The sequence below is a fragment of the Ambystoma mexicanum genome, chromosome 2q, assembly GCF_040938575.1.
Source record: "Ambystoma mexicanum isolate Mex_15411 chromosome 2q, UKY_AmexF1_1, whole genome shotgun sequence".
Lineage (NCBI taxonomy): Eukaryota > Metazoa > Chordata > Amphibia > Caudata > Ambystomatidae > Ambystoma > Ambystoma mexicanum.
In genome coordinates, this window is record NC_090924.1 from 945,333,568 (window position 1) to 945,355,644 (window position 22,077).

General features: G+C 45.5%; 1 protein-coding gene across 1 annotated transcript in view; it reads right to left on the reverse strand.

The window, feature by feature from the left end:
- The window catches only part of DNAH11 (dynein axonemal heavy chain 11), a 4,227,155-nt gene that overhangs the window by 764,631 nt on the left and 3,440,447 nt on the right, over nucleotides 1-22,077 (reverse strand). The window lies entirely within an intron of this gene.

Sequence of the window (22,077 nt, forward strand, 5' to 3'; positions counted from 1 at the left end):
TAGGGCAGTTCTTGAGAAATTGCGCCAGCACAGACTATTTGCAAAGCTCGAAAAATGCGTTTTTCATACCACAGAAGTTGAGTTTCTTGGATTCATCCTGACACCTCAAGGAGTCCGAATGGACTCGCGAAAGGTGGACGCCATCCTCAAATGGCCATCTCCTAGCTCGGTGAAGGGAGTTCAGAGCATGCTCGGCTTCGCCAATTTCTATCGAAGATTCATCCCGGAATTTTCCCGAACAGCCAACCCATCACAGCTCTCCTAAAGAAAAACCAACGCTTTGAATGGACTTTTGAGGCCGAACGAGCCTTTCAGGACCTGAAAACCAAATTCACCTCTGCACCTGTATTGAAGCACCCGCACCCAGATCTCCCTTACATTGTGGAAACCGAGGCATCCAGTTCGGCCATGGGAGCTGTCCTGTCGCAAAGAGACCCAGAAACTAACCAATTACACCCTGTGGCCTTTTGGTCCAGGAAATTTTCTCCTCCTGAAATCAACTACGCAATTACCGACAAAGAGTTACTGGCTATTAAATCTGCTTTCAAGGCTTGGCGTCACTACCTTCTCGGGGCAAGACACACCATCACCGTAATTACGGACCACAGAAATTTACAGTATTTAAAGACGGCCAAAGCTCAATATTCACAACAACTCCGATGGGCTCTATTCTTTGCGGAATTTGATTTTGTAATTACCTATCGCCCTGGCTGCAAGAATGGTAAAGCGGACGCCTTATCCTGGATTGGCATGGAAGAGCCCAATTCGAGTTTAGAACCTGTGCCAATCATACCTGAACAAAGAATCTTAGGCCTAACTTCATTGCAAACTATTGAGGACATCCAAACGCAAGTAAAACAACTTCTAGACTCTTCAGCCTTACTGGAATGGAGTCAAAAGGGTCCTCATTACACCGTTAAGGATGATTTACCCTACTTCCAGGAGCGTTTGTTTCTGCCAAGTAAAGAATTGCAAGAACTTGTTATTGCCCATCATCATAAATCATTAATGGAAGGACACCCTGGTATCGCTAAAACGGAGGAAAAAATCAAACGCCACTTCTGGTGGCCTTCTTGGAGAAAAGACATGAAGTCTTTTGTATTGTCTTGCGGAATTTGCGCCCAAAACAAGGGTCAAAAGAAAAGGCCAGCCGGCCTACTTCAACCCTTGGATATTCCACCGGCACCTTGGCAGACCTTGTCAATGGACTTTATAACTGACCTGCCTCCTTGTGCTGGTTACAACACTATCCTTGTAATTTTGGATCTATTCTCCAAAATGGCCCACTTTATCCCTTTAAAAGGCTTGCCTTCAGCTTCCACCTTGGCCAAGGAATTTCTGGAGAATATAGTTCGCATACATGGTTTCCCTTCCATATTAGTCTCAGATCGTGGAAGTCAATTTATCTCCCATTTTTGGAAGAAGTGTTGCCAACTAGCACAAATAAATGTGCGGTTATCCACCAGCCACCACCCCCAGACCGACGGACAAACCGAGAGAACCAATCAGACTCTCGAGCAATATATTCGGTGCATGTTACACCAATCCGAGTTAAATTGGAAAGACATCCTTTGGATCGCAGAATATGCATACAATTCAGTGCATTCTGGAACCGGACAAACTCCTTTTTATACTTTGTATGGTCACCACCCTCGGACCTCTGACCTCTGACCTAGATCCACCTCTGACCCTGGAAATGCCCGCAGTAAATCATCTGCATTCCACAATAACCCGAGCCTTCAAAGAAGCTGCAACTCATTTACAGCAAGCCAAGAAAAAGTATAAAGAAAACGCTGATTTGCACCAAAGTAAAACTCCTCCTTATCAAGTAGGAGACCAGGTATGGCTAGCAATGAAACATTTACCCCTCAAGGGCCCGCGAACCTTCAATCCCAGATTCATAGCACCCTATCCCATCAAGGCTATCATCAATCCTGTGGCCTTTAAACTGGATTTACCGTCTAACATGCGTATTCATCCAGTTTTTCATGCATCACTTTTGAAGCCAGTACAACCAGGGACCCGACTGTCCAAGCCTCCAGACCCAGTTCAAATTGAAGGGGAATTAGAATTCGAAGTTAAAGACATTTTAGACTCCAAGGTGTTAAAGTCAAAACTCTTCTATCTTGTTGACTGGAAGGGATATGGACCTCAGGAGAGATTGTGGGAGCCTAGTAACCATGTTCACGCACCTAAATTAATACAAAGGTTCCACCGGAGATTTCCGAACAAGTCAAAACCCCCGAAGGGAACAACCTTGGGAGGGGCCTTAAGGGGGGTACTGTCATGATGCCTACCTCCAAGGAGCCAGGTCCGACCCAGCAACCCCAGAGGCAGGCATCATTCCCCCCAGGGAAGTGCCAGCGGGCCCAAGCTGGGGCCCTTTGGACACAGTCCTGGCGCCTTAGGCGCCAGGCTCATGTTAGACCCCTGTCCTGGCGCCTTAGGCGCCAGGCTCATAAAGCTAGACATGTGTTCAAGTGTTTTAATGTGCACTTACCTGATGCAGACCATGCTGCTACATCCAGGCCCTCTTGAGGCCTGAATGGAACTACTTTACCTGTGGGACTACTTTCCACCTGGGTGTGGTCAGGGAAGGATACATACCTGATCGGTGGAAGGATACATATCTGGAACGTCTTCCAAAGCTATTTAAACTACGCCCGATTAGCAACTCACGCCTTGCGTTGTTCTGCTCCTCGCAGCTGGACGCTCACCGTGTCAGCTCCTGCATCTGGACTTCAGCCACGCCTGTCAGCATCCTGGGTCGCCTGCAAGGGGAAATAAGAGAGAATTGGAGAGAAGGAAGACCTTACCTGCTAAAGCTGCATCACGGAGACATCACACCGACGATCCTGAAAGGGAAGACATCATTTTAAAAGCATTTCGCTTCGATCGCTGCAGCGCTGCATTTCACTCACCTTTCCTGGGCGCCTCCATCTTCAGCAGCGATCATCCGGATCCGCACCCACTTCCCTGAGCCTAGAGAGAAAAAGACAAGAAAACAAGGTGAGAGAAGGAAGGGAATAGGAAAGGCTCAGTTTCCTTCTAAGACTTACTTGTTGGGTCATTCCCATTTCATTTCGGGTCCTGCCGCTTCCTGGCATTCCGGATCCCGGCCCCTATGGGGAAAAAAGACAAAGACATTGAATGAGCGAATGCAAAGACATTACCTGAACGCTCATCCAGAACTTACCTGTCATTTACTGGAACTGCACGTTTCACTTCGGGTCGGCGCCATATCTCTGGCATTCCGAACCCCGGCCCCTAAGGGGAAAAGACATAAGCATTAGCGCTTGCTGCAAAAAGACAATGAACATTATTATTAAGCTTGAACTTTTGAACTTGCAACAGAACTCTTACATCGCCTCACCTGAATAGTCAAGCTTATTTTGAACTCCCATCAAACCTCAATCCAGTGAAGTAACTGGGTTTCAACGCGCCCCTGCATCAGAAGCAGGATGGAGAACTCATCCTTCCAGACCCTAAGGTGAGACTTCACGGGGAATCGTGGAAGGGTATCGTGGAGGGTTGGAAGGGAGTGGGAGGCTTGAGCATTATTCCGTCAGTAGCTAATACTCCCTTTTCACGCACAGGGGAATATTCCTGCGAGCCAGGAAAGCCAGAGTAGAGGGGCCCTTCCTGTCCATCTTCTGCGCTTCACCATTGAAGAAGCATCAGCACTCGAAGCCAGACCTGCGCCTCCGTGGGAATCAGGTGAGCGTGACAGAAACTATGGGAGGTAACAACAAGCGTCAAGATAGACATAATTATCCTGAGATAATGAATTGCCTGCGAAGGCCAGTTTTTCCCGATGAGCCCAGCCTCACTATGAATTACTTATTTGAAGAGGGTGGGCTGTACTCTCTAAATAGATCCTGTATACTCTCCCTGTTTGCTGACATACCAGAATTAAGTCATATTTTATCTGCGGACATAAAATTGATTGATTACATTCACCAAAATAAATATGACTATGTGAGATTAATCATACCATCTCCGTTGGTTCGATCTCTGATACTGAAGGAGAACGGATGCTTACAGAAATGTGGTTTTGATATTGCAACTTATCAGCATCCCTTTACTATGGATAAAGACGTGTGGAACAAAACACCATCATCAGTTTGCGACACAGGCAATTCTAGAGGAAATGAAACACGATACGGAAGGGATGAATTCCACTCAAAATGAAGTCCAAGATTGGAGATGGCTTGTTTTATCCCTCAGTGAATCCATTGCTCAACAAAAAAACCTAAGCCAATCTCTTCAGCCAATTACGTACCCTATGATTACTATCTTGGAACTCTAGTGGTAATTCGCACTTGGTTGTGAATGAAAAGTTAGTACAAGAGTTAACTCAGTTTGACTTTATTTTATTGCAAGAGTCCTGGGCACGAGGAAATATAATATGGAATGGTTTTGAAGTTACCTGTGGACATGCAAAATTTGGTGAGAGGGGGAGGCCGAAGGGAGGGCTTTTAATAGCACACAAACAGGGAGCCTCGATTACTAAAGTTTCAGAATGGCGAAGCCACAACTCATTTTTGATTGCAACTTATTGTGTTGATCGCCACGTGGGACTTTTAGATCTAATGATAATAAATGTATATTGGAACCCCTTGGATTATTTGGACAGTGAGCTGGTAATTGCTTTAGACCATGGGTGCACAACATACGGCCCGCGGGCCATTTGCGGCCCGCCATGCCGTTTTGTCCGGCCCGCCAGCAACAAACACTTTCCTAATGGAGGGTGGCCCGCAAGCAGCATCGGCCGCCCTCCATTAGGAAAAGTTTTTGTTGTCTTGCAGGCCGGACAGAACACTGGCCCTCATTGGCTCAGGGCACACAAGCCACGTAGCTCCCACGAGCCACGTCTTGCGTGTGTGCTGCACCAATGGAGGGCCAGCACTACGGCTGGCATGGCCAGTAAGGCTTGATGCCGGAAGGCATTTCAGCCTTGCCACGCCAGCCGTGGTACCGGACCTCGCCAGCATTCCAGCTAGCCTGCCTTCCAGCACGTCGTCCGGTAAGTACAGATTTTTTTTGGGGGGGGGGACGTCTGTTTGTGTGTGTGTGCGTGTTGGATCTTTGTGCTGCTTGTATGTTGAGATGCGGGTGTGGGGTGTGTGTCGGGTCTGCCTGAATGGGTTTGTGTGCAAGTCAGTGTATATTGAGATGCGGGTGTGTGTCGGGTCTGCCTGAATGTGTTTGTGTGCAAGTGCAGTGTGTGTTGAGATGCGGGGGTGGGGCGTGTGTCAGGTCTGCCTGAATGTGTTTGTGTGCAAGTGCAGTGTGTGTTGAGATGCGGAGGGGGGGTGTGTGTCGGGTCTGCCTGAATGTGTTTGTGTGCAAGTTCAGTGTATGTTGGGATGCGGGGGGGGGGTGTCGGGTCTGCCTAAATGTGTTTGTGTTCAAGTGCAGTGTATGTTGAGAAGCTGGTGGCTTGGGGGAGGTAGGGTCTGCCTGAATGTTTGTTGTTGTGTGCACATTCAGTGTATGTTGAGATGCGGGAGTTGGGGGGTCCGGGTCTGTATGGGTGCATGCTTGTGAGTTTGTTTGGTGAGTTGGAGATGGGGGTTCTGGTCTGTATGGGTGCATGGTGTATACTTGTTAGTTTGTGTGCTGAGTTGGGGTGGTTTGCGCCTGTAAGGGTGCATAGTGTATTGGTGTATGCTTGTGAGTTTGTGTGCTGAGTTGGGGGTGGGGGGTTCGGGTTTGTATGGGTGCATGGTGTATGCTTGTGAGTTTGTGTGCTGAGTTGGGGTTCGGGTCTGTATGGGTGTATGGTGTATGCTTGTGAGTTTGTGTGCTGAGTTGGGGGTGGGGGTTCGGTTCTGTATGGGTTCATAGTGTATTAGTGTATGCTTGTGAGTTTGTGTGCTGAGTTGGGGGTGGGGGTTCGGGTCTGTATGGGTGCATGGTGTATGCTTGTGAGTTTGTGTGCTGAGTTGGGGGTGGGGTGTTCGGGTCTGTATGGGTGCATGGTGTATGCTTGTGCGTTTGTGTGCTGATTTGGGGGCTCGGGTTTGTATGGGTGTATGCTTGTGAGTTTGTGTGCTGAGTTGGGGGTGGGGGGTTTGGGTCTGTATGGGTGCATGGTGTATGCTTGTGAGTTTGTATGCTGAGTTGGGGGGTGGGGGTTTGGGTCTGTATGGGTGCATAGTGTATTGGTGTATGCTTGTGAGTTTGTGTGCTGAGTTAGGGGTGGGGGTTCAGATCTGTATGGGCGCATGATGTATGCTTGTAAGTTTGTGTACTGAGTTGGGGGTGGGGGGTTCGGGTCTGCATGGTGTATACTTGTTTGTATGCAGGGGTGGGGGGTAGAGGTCTGTATGAGTATTTATGCATGGTGCATGCTTGGTGGCATGGGCCATGGTGTTTGGTTGAGGGGTGGGGGCCATGGGGCATAGTGTTTGGTTGAGGGGTGGGGGTCATGGGGCATAGTGTTTGGTTGTGGGGTGGGTATCATGGGGCATAGTGTTTGCTTGAGGGGTGGGTGTCTTGGGGCATAGTGTTTGCTTGAGGGGTGGGTGTCTTGGGGCATAGTGTTTGCTTGAGGAGTGGGTGTCATGGGTCATAGGGCCTCATTACGACCCTGGCGGTACGGGTAAAACAGCGCCGTAAAAGGTGCCGGCGCCGTTTACCCCGTACCGCCCATTACGAGGTCCCCTCGCGGGACCCAGGAAGTAACGCCTGGCCAAACCAGGCATGCTTACCGGGTCCCGCGAGGGGAAGAGGGAGCAAACAATGGGGCCAACTCGTAATGGCCCGTTGTTTGCTCCCTCTCCCATTCCCATTCAGCCCTATGGAGGCTGAAATGGGAATGGGGAAGGACCAGGTCCGGGTCCTTGGAGGGAGGAATTACCGGGCCTTCCAAACTCGGAATGGCCCGGTAATTCCTCATTCTGAGGACCCGGACGCGATTTCTGCGGCAGCCATGCCGCCAACAGCGGCATGGCTACCGCCGAGGTCGTAATGAGGCCCATAGTGTTTGCTTGAGGGGTGGGGGCCATGGGGCATAGTGTTTGCTTGAGGGGTGGGTGTCATGGGGCATAGTGTTTGCTTGAGGGATGGGGGCCATGGGGCATAGTGTTTGCTTGAGAGTTGGGGGCCATCGGGCATAGTGTTTGGTTGAGGCATGGGTGTCATGGGGCATAGTGTTTGCTTAAGGGGTGGGGGCCAGGGGGCATAGTGTTTGGTTGGGGGTGGGGGCCATGGGACAAAGTGTTTGGTTGGGGGTGGGGGCCATGTGGCATAGTGTTTGGTTGGGGGTGGGAGCCATGGGGCATAGTGTTTGCTTGAGGGGTGGGTATCTTGGGGCATAGTGGTTGCTTGAGGTGTGGGTGTCATGGGCCATAGTGTTTGCTTGAGGGGTGGGGGCCATAGGGCGTAGTGTTTGGTTGGGGGTAGGAGCCATGGGGCATAGTGTTTGGTTGGGGGTGGGGGCCATGGGGCATAGTGTTTGGCTCAGGGTGGGGGCCATGGGGCGTAGTGTTTGCTTGAGGGGTGGGGGCCATGGGGCATAGTGTTTGGTTGGGGGGTGGGCACCATGGGCATAGTGTCACACTCCAAGAGTGAACCCAAAATTAAAGCTAAAACAAGCACAGTTAGGAGATGTACATCCTTTGCTTTTTGTGGGAACCCGACTCAACGAAGGCCATACTCCTCTTGGGCAACCCAAACAGCAAAGTATAGCAGTCCAAAATAATGGAATGTCCAATCAAGGGCCAATAATATATATATAATTTAATTAAACAGACGATATGCAATAACTCAATAGAAATAAATGATAACAATGCATAATGTGTAGTACAAAATGTAAGTTCAAAATACAAATAAAAATCATTACACCTCAAAAATGTATTCTTTTTCCATGTGTTTAACAAAAATTGGGGGTTGAAAAAGCCTCCTGCCACGCCACGACCCACCGCGCCTACCGCCACACCCACATTTAATTTTCGGCCCACTATAGCCATCATGTACAGTACTTTCGGACCCTCTGTCAAAATCAGTTGTGCACCCCTGCTTTAGACTGTCTAAATAGTACCATCGATGAATGGCTTTATGCCAAGCAAGGAGGGCTGATAATCCTAGCGGGCGATTTTAATGCAAATTGCAATCAAGAAGCCAATGGTGTAGAGGACTCTCTGGCCTACGGAGGTAAATCTATATCTTAAAGTGGGAGTAGATTATTGAGAGGTGCGCTATGTTAACCATGGCCGGTGTTTGGAGCCTTGAACTTATTACCAAGGATTCACATACTTGGCAGACTAGCGGATCCTCATCTGTGATCTACTACATTTTTATTTCACAGCAATTGGTGGAGAGTTTGGAGGAATTCGAGCTGCGTCCATCATTATGCAGTTATCATTCTATGCTTATTTTGAGTCTAAAGGGGCATACTAGAAAGAACGCTAATGTACTCTATTGTGAGGAGAGTGAAATTAATGTTAGAGGTTTTAGAGTGAAGTGGTCTGCCGATAAGGCCCAAAGGTTTGTGACTTTGATGCTCCATGACTATGACTCAACTATTCTGGAGGATAGAATGGTGTATTACACAGTAGAACATTTTCCAGGATATTTGAGGAATGAAATAAAGTGATTAATTCGCAAATATCTGGAGTAATGAAACAACGGAAACACAAACATAATCCTGACCTGCAGGTGTGGGAACACAAGGCACAGCTACAAAAAGATAGACAAATATTACGTAGACAAGGTGGAGACACCTTGATACTCTATTCAAAGATCAAACACCTTAGACAAGTGTACAAATATTGGATGATATACTATAGATACACTCTGCATCAAAGAGACAGTGAAAACATGCTAGCTTCCTTGAAGGGGCACAACTACCATAATTTGTGGACACTTCTGAATAGTACTGAAGTAACCCAAGTACAATTGGCTGTAAACCCAATAAAAGAGAAAGTCTGGGTAGAACATTTGTAAAAACTCTATAAAGGAACTGAAACAGGTCAAGGTATTTTGCTGTCCTCTATGTATGAATGGTGTTTATATGTGTCAGTGGCAAATATTACAAGGCATATTATTTATTCTAAAACACCTAAAACTCCTGGTCCTAATTGCCTATCAAACTCTCTTCTGAAACAAAATGTCCCTCTCTGATAGAGAATATTAAATCTGCTTTTTAATGATGTTATTAGGACCAAGAAACTGCCACCTTATTGGAAATGATCATATGTATTGCCTATCTTTAAAAAAGGAATCGTTAATGTTTAATGTCCAATGAATTATAGGCCTATAGCCTTAGCAGACGCTGATTCTAAAATCTCTGCTTCAATAGTCTTAGAACACATACATGAGAATAATATTTTAGATAGGAGGCATATAGGATTTAGAATAAATGCAGGCACTGATTTTGGTGGGTTGTTATTAACGTGCCTTCAAAGGAAAGCTTGGTCTAAGAATTTGCCACAGGTATTTGTTGCCTCTATGTATCTGTCGACAAGGTGGACCAAGCAATTCTGTGGCAAAAGTTGATGGTATTGGGAATTTTCAAAGGGCTTGCTAGATCTAATTATCCATCAGTATTCAAATACTAAGATGCGGGTAAGGCTCAATTCTGCAGGACTAGTGTCTAAGGATATAGATATGAAAAATGGACTGAGACAAGGGTGCATGTTAGCGCCTACTTTATTTAAATCATATGTCTCTGGTGTGGGTAAAGTGCTTGACCATAGTGGCCTTGTAACTCCCAAATTAGGTTCTAGTATTTTGAAATGGCTGGCTTGTGCTGATGATTTTCTTTTGCTCGATTCAACATGAGTGGGTTTACATAGATTAATACAAGCTTTTGAAATCTTTGTAGTTGAACTAAAACTAAAGATTAATCCAGCAAATACAGTAATTCTTCAGCTTGGGGGTGGAAGAAAGAGCAATACCAAATATAGATGGCTGTGTGAGGGCATCAAGATAAAAAGTCAGAATGTAATGCACTATTTAGGTTCATCTATAGTGAGTACTTGTTGCATAATGTTCTTTAATAATTGCTTAAAGGTAAAAGCTATGGCAGCACTAAGGCAGATGCGAATGAAAGAACAGAAATTTGGGAAATGTTGTCGAGAATTTTACTGTATGAAGGGGATGCCACAACTGTTATATGGCCTTGAATTCTTCCCATGTGAAGTTAAAGATCACCTGAAAATTGTAGAGGGCATGATTTGGAGGGGTGTACTATTTTTTATTCCCACATGAGTCCGTTTTGAGTTAATCCTTTATGAATTGGGATTGCAATCCCTTAAAAGCTGCTTGCAATGGAAGAGAATATCTCTTCTTCGAAATTGTATGACATCAAAAGAAAATGCTCTGTATTCTATTCTTGACAGTGCTCATTAAATTTGCATGGTTGAACTCAGAAGAGATGTGGAATTGATTATGCAAAATCTAGGACTACCTATGCAAACTTTGATACAAAAACCAAATAAGGTGAAGAAGATAATAAGAACGTATGACTGGTGTGAAAACAATGCAGTGATCCTGAACTCTAAATTATATGTACAGACAGTATCCCTGTTGAAATGGTATATGGAACCTGAGAATGATACAATAAAGTATCCAAGCAGATCTGTTATAAATTGTATTATGAGATATAGGTTTAACCTTATGACAACACAAGAGATTGTAAATATAAGAAATCCAAGTATGAGCAGTTGGAAATTCTGTCAATTTTGTCTTTTTATGGGTGAAGAAGAGACACTAGTGCATCTGCTGCTTGTTTGTCTGAATCTCCTTATGCAAAGAATACTTTATTTTAAAGACTTTGTGAATAATATTAACCAAGTGTATGGAGAGCAAATATGGTTAAAAATGCTTCATGGCAACTAAATGGTACTGAAGTATTAGCCTTCTTAAAAAATGTGTGTGATTTAACTTGAAGAGACAACTATTTGTCTGTGATGAAATTTTCTATTCTGTAAAATTTTCTATTTTCATGTTTTTTTAAGAATGCTTTGTGTATTGAATTTTCTAGGAAGTTCTATGAAGAGTGTGATTATTTTAAAACCTCTTTTTTGTATAGAATTGAATTTTATATGAATTTCTGTTTGTATGTATATCTAGTTGTATTTGTAAAGGTTTATATAAACCAAAACAATAAAAAAAAATTAAAAAAAATATTGCTGTCCGTTTTGTCACTTCCTCTGTGTTTTGGAGGCCTGCACTGTTTATGTTAATGCAGTATCCCATATGGTACCCTTTTCAATATTTGAGCTAAGCTTGCGCTGTTTCTGCCTGTGCTGTACATTTTGTTCTGGATGAAAGTTAGTTAACAAAGCAAATTTTGTTAAAGGTTTTGTCAGACCCTTACAGGACAGCGTCGAGCAGATGGTTATTGGGCGAATACTCATCAGTTCATTTCTGAAACTACCTCTAGTCCATCCTCTTCCGAACCCATATCTGAAAAAAAGTGCACATTTTAAAAATAAATATATACTTACATTCCTGCCAGATGCCACCAGCTTCTAAACAATGTAAAAGATGATGTCACTATCACTACCCATTTGTATTACTCCATTTTGCAAGCTTTGTATGATAATATTTGAGTCTGACTAACCGGGATATCAAATCCAGGACACATGTCATCGCCCGACTCTCAGCACAAGCATGTTATGGTTGAGCTATCTGCCTGGACTCTACCTTGTCTCTCCCTCTGCCATCTTTACTCTCTCTCATTCTCCTAATAACACCCACAGATTCTCAGCTGAAGCTCATCAGTGATTGAGGATCAGCCCTGGTGCTCTGAGGGAAAGACAAAAGGGCCATATACAAGTTGCCGCCGTACTCATAAAAGTTAACGGCACCTAGCTTCCCGTCCTACCTGTCGGACCGGGAGCTAGGTGCCAGTAAAATGTTGTTCTGCATTCCCTTGGAGTCCCATAGGATTCCACGGGAATGGGTACATGGAAGTTTTTAACAGTGCCAGTGCTTCAGTGACGGGCCTGCCTACCCTGGACACTGTGCCTATCAGGGTCAGACCTGTTGGTCATGGTGGCTCCGGCAGGCAGACCTGTAATATGCCAGTCCATAAACAACAGTGGCAGTAAGCTTACCGGCACCCTTGTTTCCGGACCGGCAGGGTCAGAATGAGGTTTAAAAGCTGCATTACTTCTTGTGGGACCAACTATCTTGTGGGACCAACCCTAATCAGAAAGCATATGAGGAACAAAATTTGGGGTGCATATGGCAGTCTAATCTTGGCAGCGAGCAACAGGTTGGAGCCAAGGTTCAATTAGTGTTCTACTTACTCCGTCTTCTATGACTCGCTCTCCCATTCATTTCCCCAGTAAGACCACTCAATCGTGGTTGTTGCACTGATCATTTCTAGATTAGATTATGGTAACAGCACTTTAGCAGGCATCCACGATAGATAACTGATCTGGCTCCAGAGGGCATGGAACACGCTAGTAAGAATTATCTTCAAAGCCTCTAAACCTGTGGCAATTTTGCCCTTGCGTTGAACACTTCATTGGCTTCCTACCAAGGAAAGGATCGACTTTAAGAACCATTGCCTTATTTTTAAGTGCATGCACAAGCTAGCATCAAGGCACCTCTTCGACAGATTGACTCGATATGAACAAATGAGCTCGCTTCGATCGTCTGATAAATTCTTGCTACTTATCACGCCCTCCAGATGAGCAGTGATAGGGATTTTTTCTGTTTATGGCCCTAGACTGTGGAATTCCCTGCCATTAGATATTCAGAGTATTACTCTGCTCCCTCGTTTCCGGAAGGTCTGAAAGACTTATCTGTTTAAATAACTGTCTCCTTAGTGGGTGACATCCAGACTTTAGTCCGTTAAGCTTGGTATATATGAGTCCATATGAATACCACCTGTGCCTGGATGCAGTTTATTCTGTCAGAAGCGCGTTACAAATTATTCAAAATTCAATTAAATAAGAAATTGCTTATGAAATATTTAGCAGATACTAGCTAAAGTTTGGCTATGTGGTTAATATTGCAGACCAGAGTTCAATCCCAGAAAAAGGATGTCCATTTATTTTTCAATCGTAGGAGGGTAAAATGCATGCATTTTCGCACTTGCTACATCAGCTGAATCCACAATGTTGTGGTTGTTATCGTGTTGTGGTTTACTGAAAGGTGATAAGCAATATCCCTTTGTGACACTTTTAATTGTATCTAGAGCTCTGGTGTGTAACATTACTAAAAAAAAAAAAGAAAACCTTACTACAGGTCTTAGCCTGTATGGACATGGGCACCTCAAGACAACACCAGATCTGCTACAGCTGCACTCTTCCAAATAGGAAAGGTTGAAAGAGCCAGAGCAACAGAAGGACACAATCAAAATGAATATTGTGGCACACAGAAAAGATTGAATGAAGGCCTCTGAATTCGATGTGCACATTCTACAAAAAGCTCCATTGGTTGATTTCCAAATGTGCAGGCCTATGAGACGCTTTATGATGAAATAATATTCACCTTCATATACTGCAATATGTGTTGGTGTTGTGTCAGGCCTGCCATGAGATCCGTGGCCCCCACCGGCAAACTTGAATTATGCCGGTGAGGTAATAATGCCAGAGCCAGCATTTTTACCAGACCGGCACACTTTTAATGAGGCCCAATTCGTCTTGGAATGTGTGTAAAGGCACTGTGTTCCACATAGAATTGATGTTGAATTTCCTGACGGCACTGACAGCAGGGCACTTGATCCAGCCCATTGGACGCAGAGCATCAGCACTGGTTTTAAACAGCTTGTCTCTTCTGCTTCTGCTCTCCAGCTGTGGGTGCTGCGGTTTACGCAGGCACTCCGCTTATGGCAGTGGACAGATTTTGTCTCACTGGTGACACCATTTGTTTCATTGTCCCTGTTCAGTCATCTAATGTGTCTGACCACGGATGTCTCAAGGCTGTGTTCAGTAGTGGCTACTTCCCATTACTACTATGCAAGTAAATACTGCCCTCCTGATGATGTGATGAGCACTGAAACCGGTAGGAGAAGAACACCAGTAGCTGAGTAGGTGAATTGTGCAGGGAACACAAGTGCACCCCTTTCTTCCTGTACTGTTAATATTCTTGGACCTCTGGAGGGTGTAAGCTTCAGAGTCCAATCGGGTGCTATACCAGGGTGACACATGCCCTGCTTTGGAGTGCCACACTGTTGGCTACTCCCCCCTTTTCCTATTGTGGGTCTGGGTGTGAGTGGGTTCCCTGCAAACCTGATGACTACAGCTACCAGAAGTCCTTACAGCAGAATCAACACAGATTGACAACACCTGCACTGGCTGTGAGCTGCAAGTAAAGATTGCCTCCCTGATGATGTGATGAGCACTGAAACCGGTAGGAGAAGACCAGTGGCCGAGTAGGTGAATTATGCAGGGAACCAGATTGTGCCCCTTCCTTCCTGTACCGTTAATGTATATGTATAGTTGTGGTTATGGATATGCTGCATATAAAAAAGGGAAATCATTTTTCTCTATAACTTTATAACTTTATCACCTAGCAGGAGGTTAGACGTCCAATAGGACACATTACAAGTGGTTAACAAATATATATCAGTAGCACATATTTCCGTAAACAAGTTTCTTAATCATTAAAAAGTGTTATGTTATACTGTTTCAAGAGGGGAAACATTTTATTGTTGTCAAGAAGATGATTCAAACTGCACTGCTGTAGCCTTGAAAGGATCAACAGTAAGTCTGGGACACACTGACAGATCCCTTTGGACACCAACCCGTGAGGCTAATTGTTGCCGCAAGCTTGCCAAATCTAGACCCTATATTAGCTATATTGTTTCAGGTTGTTACAGTTTGCAGAGGGGAAAAAGAAACAAAATAAAATAAAATCACGGCCAAGCTAGAGAAAAAGCAGTGGAGCAGGAGAGGTTCAAAACCCACTCATATTCCCACTCCCTTTTCGAAGGTGAGCATTCAAACAACCTCACTAAAATGAAGTTTGCCTCAACGTTTGCACAGCAATGCTTGTCCTTAAGACCTTGGGCCTCATTACGAGTCAGGCGGTCCCGAAATAATGGTGGCAGTAAACCCGCCGCCACCATTGTTTCCGGATCGCCTGATCTCGAGTCCTGCAGGTGGAGGTGTCATTCCAGCCAGGTCTGACCTGGCGGGTTTAACACCGCCCGCCTGCAGGCAGACGTGAAAACACCGGCACTATCACGAGATGGTGCCAGTGTTTCCATGGTCCCCATTCCCATTGAGTCCTGGGAATGGGGATTTACCGAATTCCGCCTCCGGAATTCCCGGGTCACTGGGGTTGTAATGCGCCGGTAATTCCGGAGGCGGAATGGTAATTTGAGTCCAGGGGTAACCAAGCCGGGAAAACCGTCAGGTTACCGCCGGACTCGTAATGAGGCCCCTTGTGTATGGGCATTGTAGTTTTGGTCTAGCACCACATCATGGAGAGCGTGTGGAGGTGATGTCAGATTCTCTTTAGGCCTATTCGTGATGTGGACAAAATAAGTTAATTTCCCAGATGCCGGCCGTAGAGACAAAGGGGTTATGGTGGCGAAGTGTTAATCGTGTTTTGGTGAATACTAAAAATGTGGATGGCAATTCCTGTAGAATGACATCTGAGAAGTTGGTGATTGTGCAGAAAATCACTTTGAGGACTACCTAATGGTTTTTCCAATAATTGATTCTATCAAAATAATGCAAGCTGTGCAATATTCCAGGTGTAGTTTTGTTTGCTTCTGGGCAAACTGCTGATAAAAAAATTTGTTAGCAACATTACTTTCTCAAAATGCACTTTGAAGTCTCCACAATTACGTATATAGGCCCTGCATACCTAGTCATTACTTTTAAAGGCCAAACTGTCATGATTCGCCGGCCGTGGAAGCTTAGGGCGAGATGGATATAGGACTATACAGTGTGAACGCCATGCACGTTCTAGTCTCTCTGTCCTCCTTTAAATACCCGGAAGTCACAAACGCGCTTGTGTTGCAACTTCCAGTGACTTGTAACGACACTACGCTCCGGAGTATTTTTACGCCCAGTAAAAGTGCTCTCTCTGCTCTCAGACGGAGCCCTTGTTATTTTTTCTGCCAAAACCGCTGCTGCAGTATCTTTCTTCCTTGTCACCTGCGGCAGTCTTTCTCCAGTTATCCCTTCCCGCTTGCCTCTTTGTTTTCCCTTTCCTCCGCTTGTGTTCTCCTTCACTTCCTTCTGTCCGAGTTCGGTACGGAACCTTCCCCCCTTCTGCCTTCCCGTGTCCTTTCTTTGTGCCCACTCACATGTATTCAGCTCTTTGGTGTTCTACACATAGCACCCACGGACTTCGTTTTGCTATGGCTGTCTGCTCTTCAGCACAGCCCGCCGGATCAGCAGCCCTCTACAATCTACTCCACAACACTGCATGCTGGGATCCGCAGTCCGACACATCCAAGCAATCAGCACGGCTGCTGGTACTGGAACCTACAGCTCTATACAACCAATATCCAACAGAGTTTACCAGGGTTTTTCGGCAAGGCTTTTCCCTGGTGTGGGGTGTGCTCCCCGGGGTCCCCGCTGCCAGGCAAATTGCCCTATAGGCAAAGTGGCCTCCGGAGGAGCCCGTCCTTATCTCTGCAAATCAAAGGAGAAGAAAACAAAGAAGAAGCCCAACAGCTCCTGGAGAGAAAGAAGGCCGGAGCTTTCATCAAATGAAACATTGGACGTCCACACAGACTCAGGTGAGTAGGGGGCTAGCGATACGGGTACTGTTGATCAAAGTATTCTAACCGAACCTGAGAGTTTGCAACGCCAAAAGAATATGGCCAGCCTAGAACAGTACCAAGAAATGGTCAACGCCATACAGGCCTTAACAATAGAAGTCCAGTCGTTAAGCGCAGATAACACTGCTTTAAAACAGCAGGTCCAACAAAGAGATGACAACAGGGGAGAGTTAACACCCATTGCTCTGCCATGCGAGAAATATAACGCTACCCCAAGAAGGTTGAAGGAATTTCTAGACGCCTGTATGATCCACGACACTTTCCGTCCAAGGACTTATGAGTTAGATCGTGCCAAGGTTGGGTTCCTGATATCTAATCTAACAGGAAACGCCCTTGCCTAGGCTAGTCCATTGGTAACTAATACTGACCCAGTTCTTACCCACTATACCGCCTTCATTCAAAACTTCTGAGAAACGTTTGAACGACCAGAAGTACTGTATTCCACCTTTGAAAACCTACTGGATATCCGACAAGGTTCTTCAGATGTACAAACATACATCACTGCGTTTCAAAAGATTGCCGCAGAAGCAGGATGGCCTGAGGCAGCCCAACAAACTATATTCCGACGAGGTCTTCATGAACACATTAAGGACGAGTTGGCAAGAGTAGCAAGACCTCCTTCCTTTCAGGAATTTGTATAGCTGGTTTTGCAGATTGAATTCGGCATGTCTGAGAGGAGAGCCGAGAAGAAGAAACCCTGAATCTTCATACCCAGTCCTAGCCTCCCCTCAGTACCCGAAAAGGGACCAGTAGAAGAACCGATGCAGATAGGCACAGCAAGGGGACCGCTTACAGCTATCAAACGCAAGAGATGTAAGGACTTAGGTCTATGCATGTATTGTGGCTCAAATACACATTTGTTGCGTAATTGCCCTGAAGTCCCTCCAAGAAGGCAGGGAAACGACAAGCCCCAACCTTAAGCAGGGAGAAGGAAGGGGTGCGCACCGTAAATCCCTGTCGCATAACACAGCCTTCACTATTCAATAGCTGCAGTTTGATGGTGATCAAGATTCAGGTGGACTGGAGTCAAGAGAAGCCGGTGGAATGTCTGGCTATGGTAGACTGTGGAGCAGCGGGCAATTTCATGGACGACAAATGGGCTACTGAACAGCACATTCCCAGATGCCCTAAGATCCGTCCCATACCTGTGGAAGGGGTAGACGGAACCCCTCTGACTTCCGGTCCTATTAGCCATGAAACATGGGAAGTAAGAATAAAGATGGCTGACCATCAGGAATACATCACGTTTGACCTTATTCGAGCGGCTCATTTTCCAGTGATACTCGGGATACCATGGCTGAGAAAGCATAATCCTAACACCGATTGCAGTTTGAATACGGTGGACTTTCGGTCCCAGTAGTGTAGTCAACATTGCTTGGTGTCGGAAACTTTACCCTGTATCCACGCGACCTACCCAGTACAATCCTTCAGTGTCAACATAATTCCAGTTCATTATCAAGAATTCATTGATGTGTTCCTTGACACACAACCTCATAATTTGCCACCTCACCGAAAGGAAGACTGCAAGATCGAATTAATTCCAGATGCAGTAGTCCCCTTTGGAAAAATGTTTCTGTTGTCATTACCAGAAAAGGAAGCCCTAAGGGAGTATCTTACCATCCATCTCCAAAATGGTCTCATTAGGGAATCTTCTTTATCAGCAGGTGCCTCTCTTTTCTTTATATCCAAGAAAGGTACAATGGAACTGAGACCTTGCATAGATTACAGGGGGCTTAATAGCCTAACAGTGCGTGACAGGTATCCTATGCCATTGATGAAAGACATAATTGAAGCCGTTCAAGGCGCCCAAATATTCATCAAACTGGATCTTAGAGGGGCCTATCATCTGCTAAGGATACGCGAAGGGGATGAGTGGAAAACGGCTTTTAGGACACCCTTGGGTCATTATGAATACAGAGTAATGCTGTTTGGCCAAGCCAATGCGCCTGCACAGTTACAAAGGTTCATGGATAAGGTATTTGCCGATATGCTGTTTTCATTAGTAGTCGTTTATTTGGAGGATATCCTTATCTACTCCACTACCCTGTCTGAACACCACACACATGTCAAGGAAGTATTTACACCGATTGAGACAGAACAGTCTTTTAGCTAAACCAGAAAAGTGTGTTTTTGAAGCCTCCACGGTTCCATATTTAGGTTTCATCCTTTCTGCGGACAAGATACAGATGGATCCAGCTAAGACCAATGCCATTACACATTGGCCTGTGCCTTCTTCAGTTAAAGACATTCATAGATTCTTGGGACTCTCAAATTTCTATCAAAAATTCATCCCAAACTTCTCCAACATCATATTGCCCATCACCAATCTCCTCAAGAAAGGGGTGAGATACGTCTGGGATGAAAACACAGAACACGCCTTCCAGAGGCTGAAGAAGGCATTTGTAACCGCGCCTGTCCTTAGGCAACCTGATCAATCTCAGCCCTTCATAGTGGAGACGGATGCCTCCAGTGGGGCCCTTGGAGCGGCCTTACTACAGAAAAAGGAAGACGGACTCGAACATTCTGTATCTTATTATTCCCGAACACTGAGTCCAAGTGAACAGAACTACTCAGTACTAGAGAAAGAACTCCTGGCCATCCGACAAGCTTGCGAGGAGTGGAGACATCTTCTCCAAGGTACGGTTGTCCCTTTCCAGGTCCGTACTGACCATCAAAACCTTAAAGTACTGCAAAAGATGGAGTGTCGTAACTCGAGACATGCCAGATGGGCTTATTACTTTTCACAGTTTGACTTTGAAATCACATACCTACCAGGAAAAGATAATGTATTGGCCGATGCCCTATAACGAAGTTTAGGGGAGAACACGGGGGAATACCAAGAACAAGAAACCATATTGGCAGGCAAAAGGTTCATCAATGTCGTTAGTACTTTCCTCCAACAAGTACAAACAGCTCATCAAAAGAGAAAGAGTCACGAACCCAACCTAAGATTGAAAGGAGGCCTTCTTTTCAAGAACGAGACTTTGTTTCTGCCTACCCGTACACTACAGCATCAGGCTATGTCCTGGTGCCACGATGTTCCATTAGCTTGTCATAAAGGGCAAAATGCCACACTAGAATTAACTACTCGCCATTTTTGGTGGCCCACTTTGACAAGAGACGTAAAAGAATATGTTGCTACCTGTCCGGTTTGCGCACAAAGCAAATACACCCTCTGTAGATCATCTACTGGATACACTTAAAAAACTGCACCACGAAACAAGGATCAATCTCGAAAAGGCCCGACATGATTGTAAGAGATGGGCAGACCGAAAACGGAGACCGAATCCTCTGTGGGAAGTAGGGACCCAAGTGTGGCTTTCCACAAAGTATTTACCCATATGGGTTCATCCTGGTAAATTTGCACCCCGTTTCATTGGACCTTATCGTATCTCTGCCAAGGTGAATCCGGTGGCCTTCCGGCTGAATCTCCCACCTAGTCTAAAGAGGGTCCACCCAGTATTTCACGCTTCCTTACTGAAAACCTACATCCCAGATCCTCATTCCAGGAAAAGAAGAAAACCACCATTAAAAACAACTGATGCGTCTGAAGAATATGGAGTTTCCAAGATATTAGATTCACGGTACAAGAAAGGAGTCCTGAAATACTTGGTATTCTGGAAGGGCTATCCAATCTCAGAGTGTACCTGGGAACCGGTTAGAAACATCAAGGCACCACGTTTGGTACAGAAGTTTCATCGCCCTACATCCCGGAAAACCAGGAGGAGGATCCCTGAGAAGGGGTCATACTGTCATGATTCGCCGGCAATGGAAGCTTTGGGCAAGATGGAGATAGGACTATACAGTCTGAACGCTGTGTGCGTTCTAGTCTCTCTGTCCTCCTTTAAATACCCGGAAGTCACAAACGCGCATACGTTGCAACTTCCAGTGACTTGGAACGACACTACGCTCCGGAGTATTTTTTCGGCCAGTAAAAGTGCGCTCTCCACTCTCAGGCGGAGACCTTGTTATTTTTTCCCCCATAACCGCTGCCGCAGTATCTTTGCTCTCTCCGCTCTCAGGCGGAGCCCTTGTTTTATTTTTACTCAACCGCTGCCGCAGTATCTTTCTTCCTTGTCGCCTGCGGCAGTCTTTCTCCAATTATCCCTTCCCGCTTGCCTCTTTGTTTTATCTTTCCTTCGCTGCTGTTCTCCTTCACTTCCTTCCGTCTGTGTCCAAGTTCGGTACGGAACCTTCCCCCCTTCTGCCTTCCCGTGTCCTTTCTTTGTGCCCACTCACGTGTATTCAGCTCTTCGGTGTTCTACACGTAGCACCCACGGACTTCGTTTTGCTACGGCTGTCCGCTCTTCAGCACAGCCCGCCAGATTAGCAGCCCTCTACAATCTACTCCACAACACTGCATGCTGGGATCCGCAGTCCGACACATCCAAGCAATCAGCACGGCTGCTGGTACTGGAACCTACAGCTCTTTACAACCAATATCCAACGGAGTTTACCAGGGTTTTTCAGCAAGGCTTTTCCCTGGTGTGGGGTGGGCTCTCCTGGGTCCCTGCTGCCAGGAAAATTGCCCTATAGGCAAAGTGGCCTCCTGAGGAGCCCATCCTTATCTCTGGAAACCAAAGGAGAAGAAAACAAAGAAGAAGCCCAACAGCTCCTGGAGAGAAAGAAGGCCGGAGCTTTCATCAAACGAATCATCAGACGTCCACACAGACTCAGGTGAGGAGGGGGCTAGCGATACAGGTACTGTTGATCAAAGTATTCTAACCGGACCTGAGACAAACAGTATGTGGAAGCTGGTGCCTTCAAGGACAGAACAATACTAGAAGACACAATAGCATTATTCCCATTTTATGTTTGTTATCTTATATATATCTTCACAAGCTGTGGTAGAAAAGTAAAGCGTGGTCTAGAAAATCTAAAAATGACCTTAATGTCTGGGCCTCAGTGGAACAAACATGAAGTCATGTTTAAGTTGAAAAGTAGGAGCATAATACATATCTTCTATAACCATCTAATATAGATTTTTGGGAGATCTGGCAGAAAGCTAGAGCTCCTTCTGTTAGATCTAAAAATAACCCTAATACCTGTGACTCAGCATAACTTAATGCCAAGAACAAGGTGAAGGGGAGGAATGTAACAGGTATATCTACAGAAAATGTTGTGAGATATTGTTCTCTCTGAGGGTTTATTCTGATAATGGCCCCCAATGATTGCTTGTAACTATTTGCGTAACTGCGAATTATGAGACAGGGAGAGGGTAAAGGGACTGGGGAAAAATACATACATGAAAAAGTTATTAACAAATAGATCATGGTGGTAATGAGTTAAAACTATAATCAGTGAAAGAGGGATTCATACAAATGAGATTCAATGAGATTCCTGCATGACCAACAGCAACGTTGATGCAA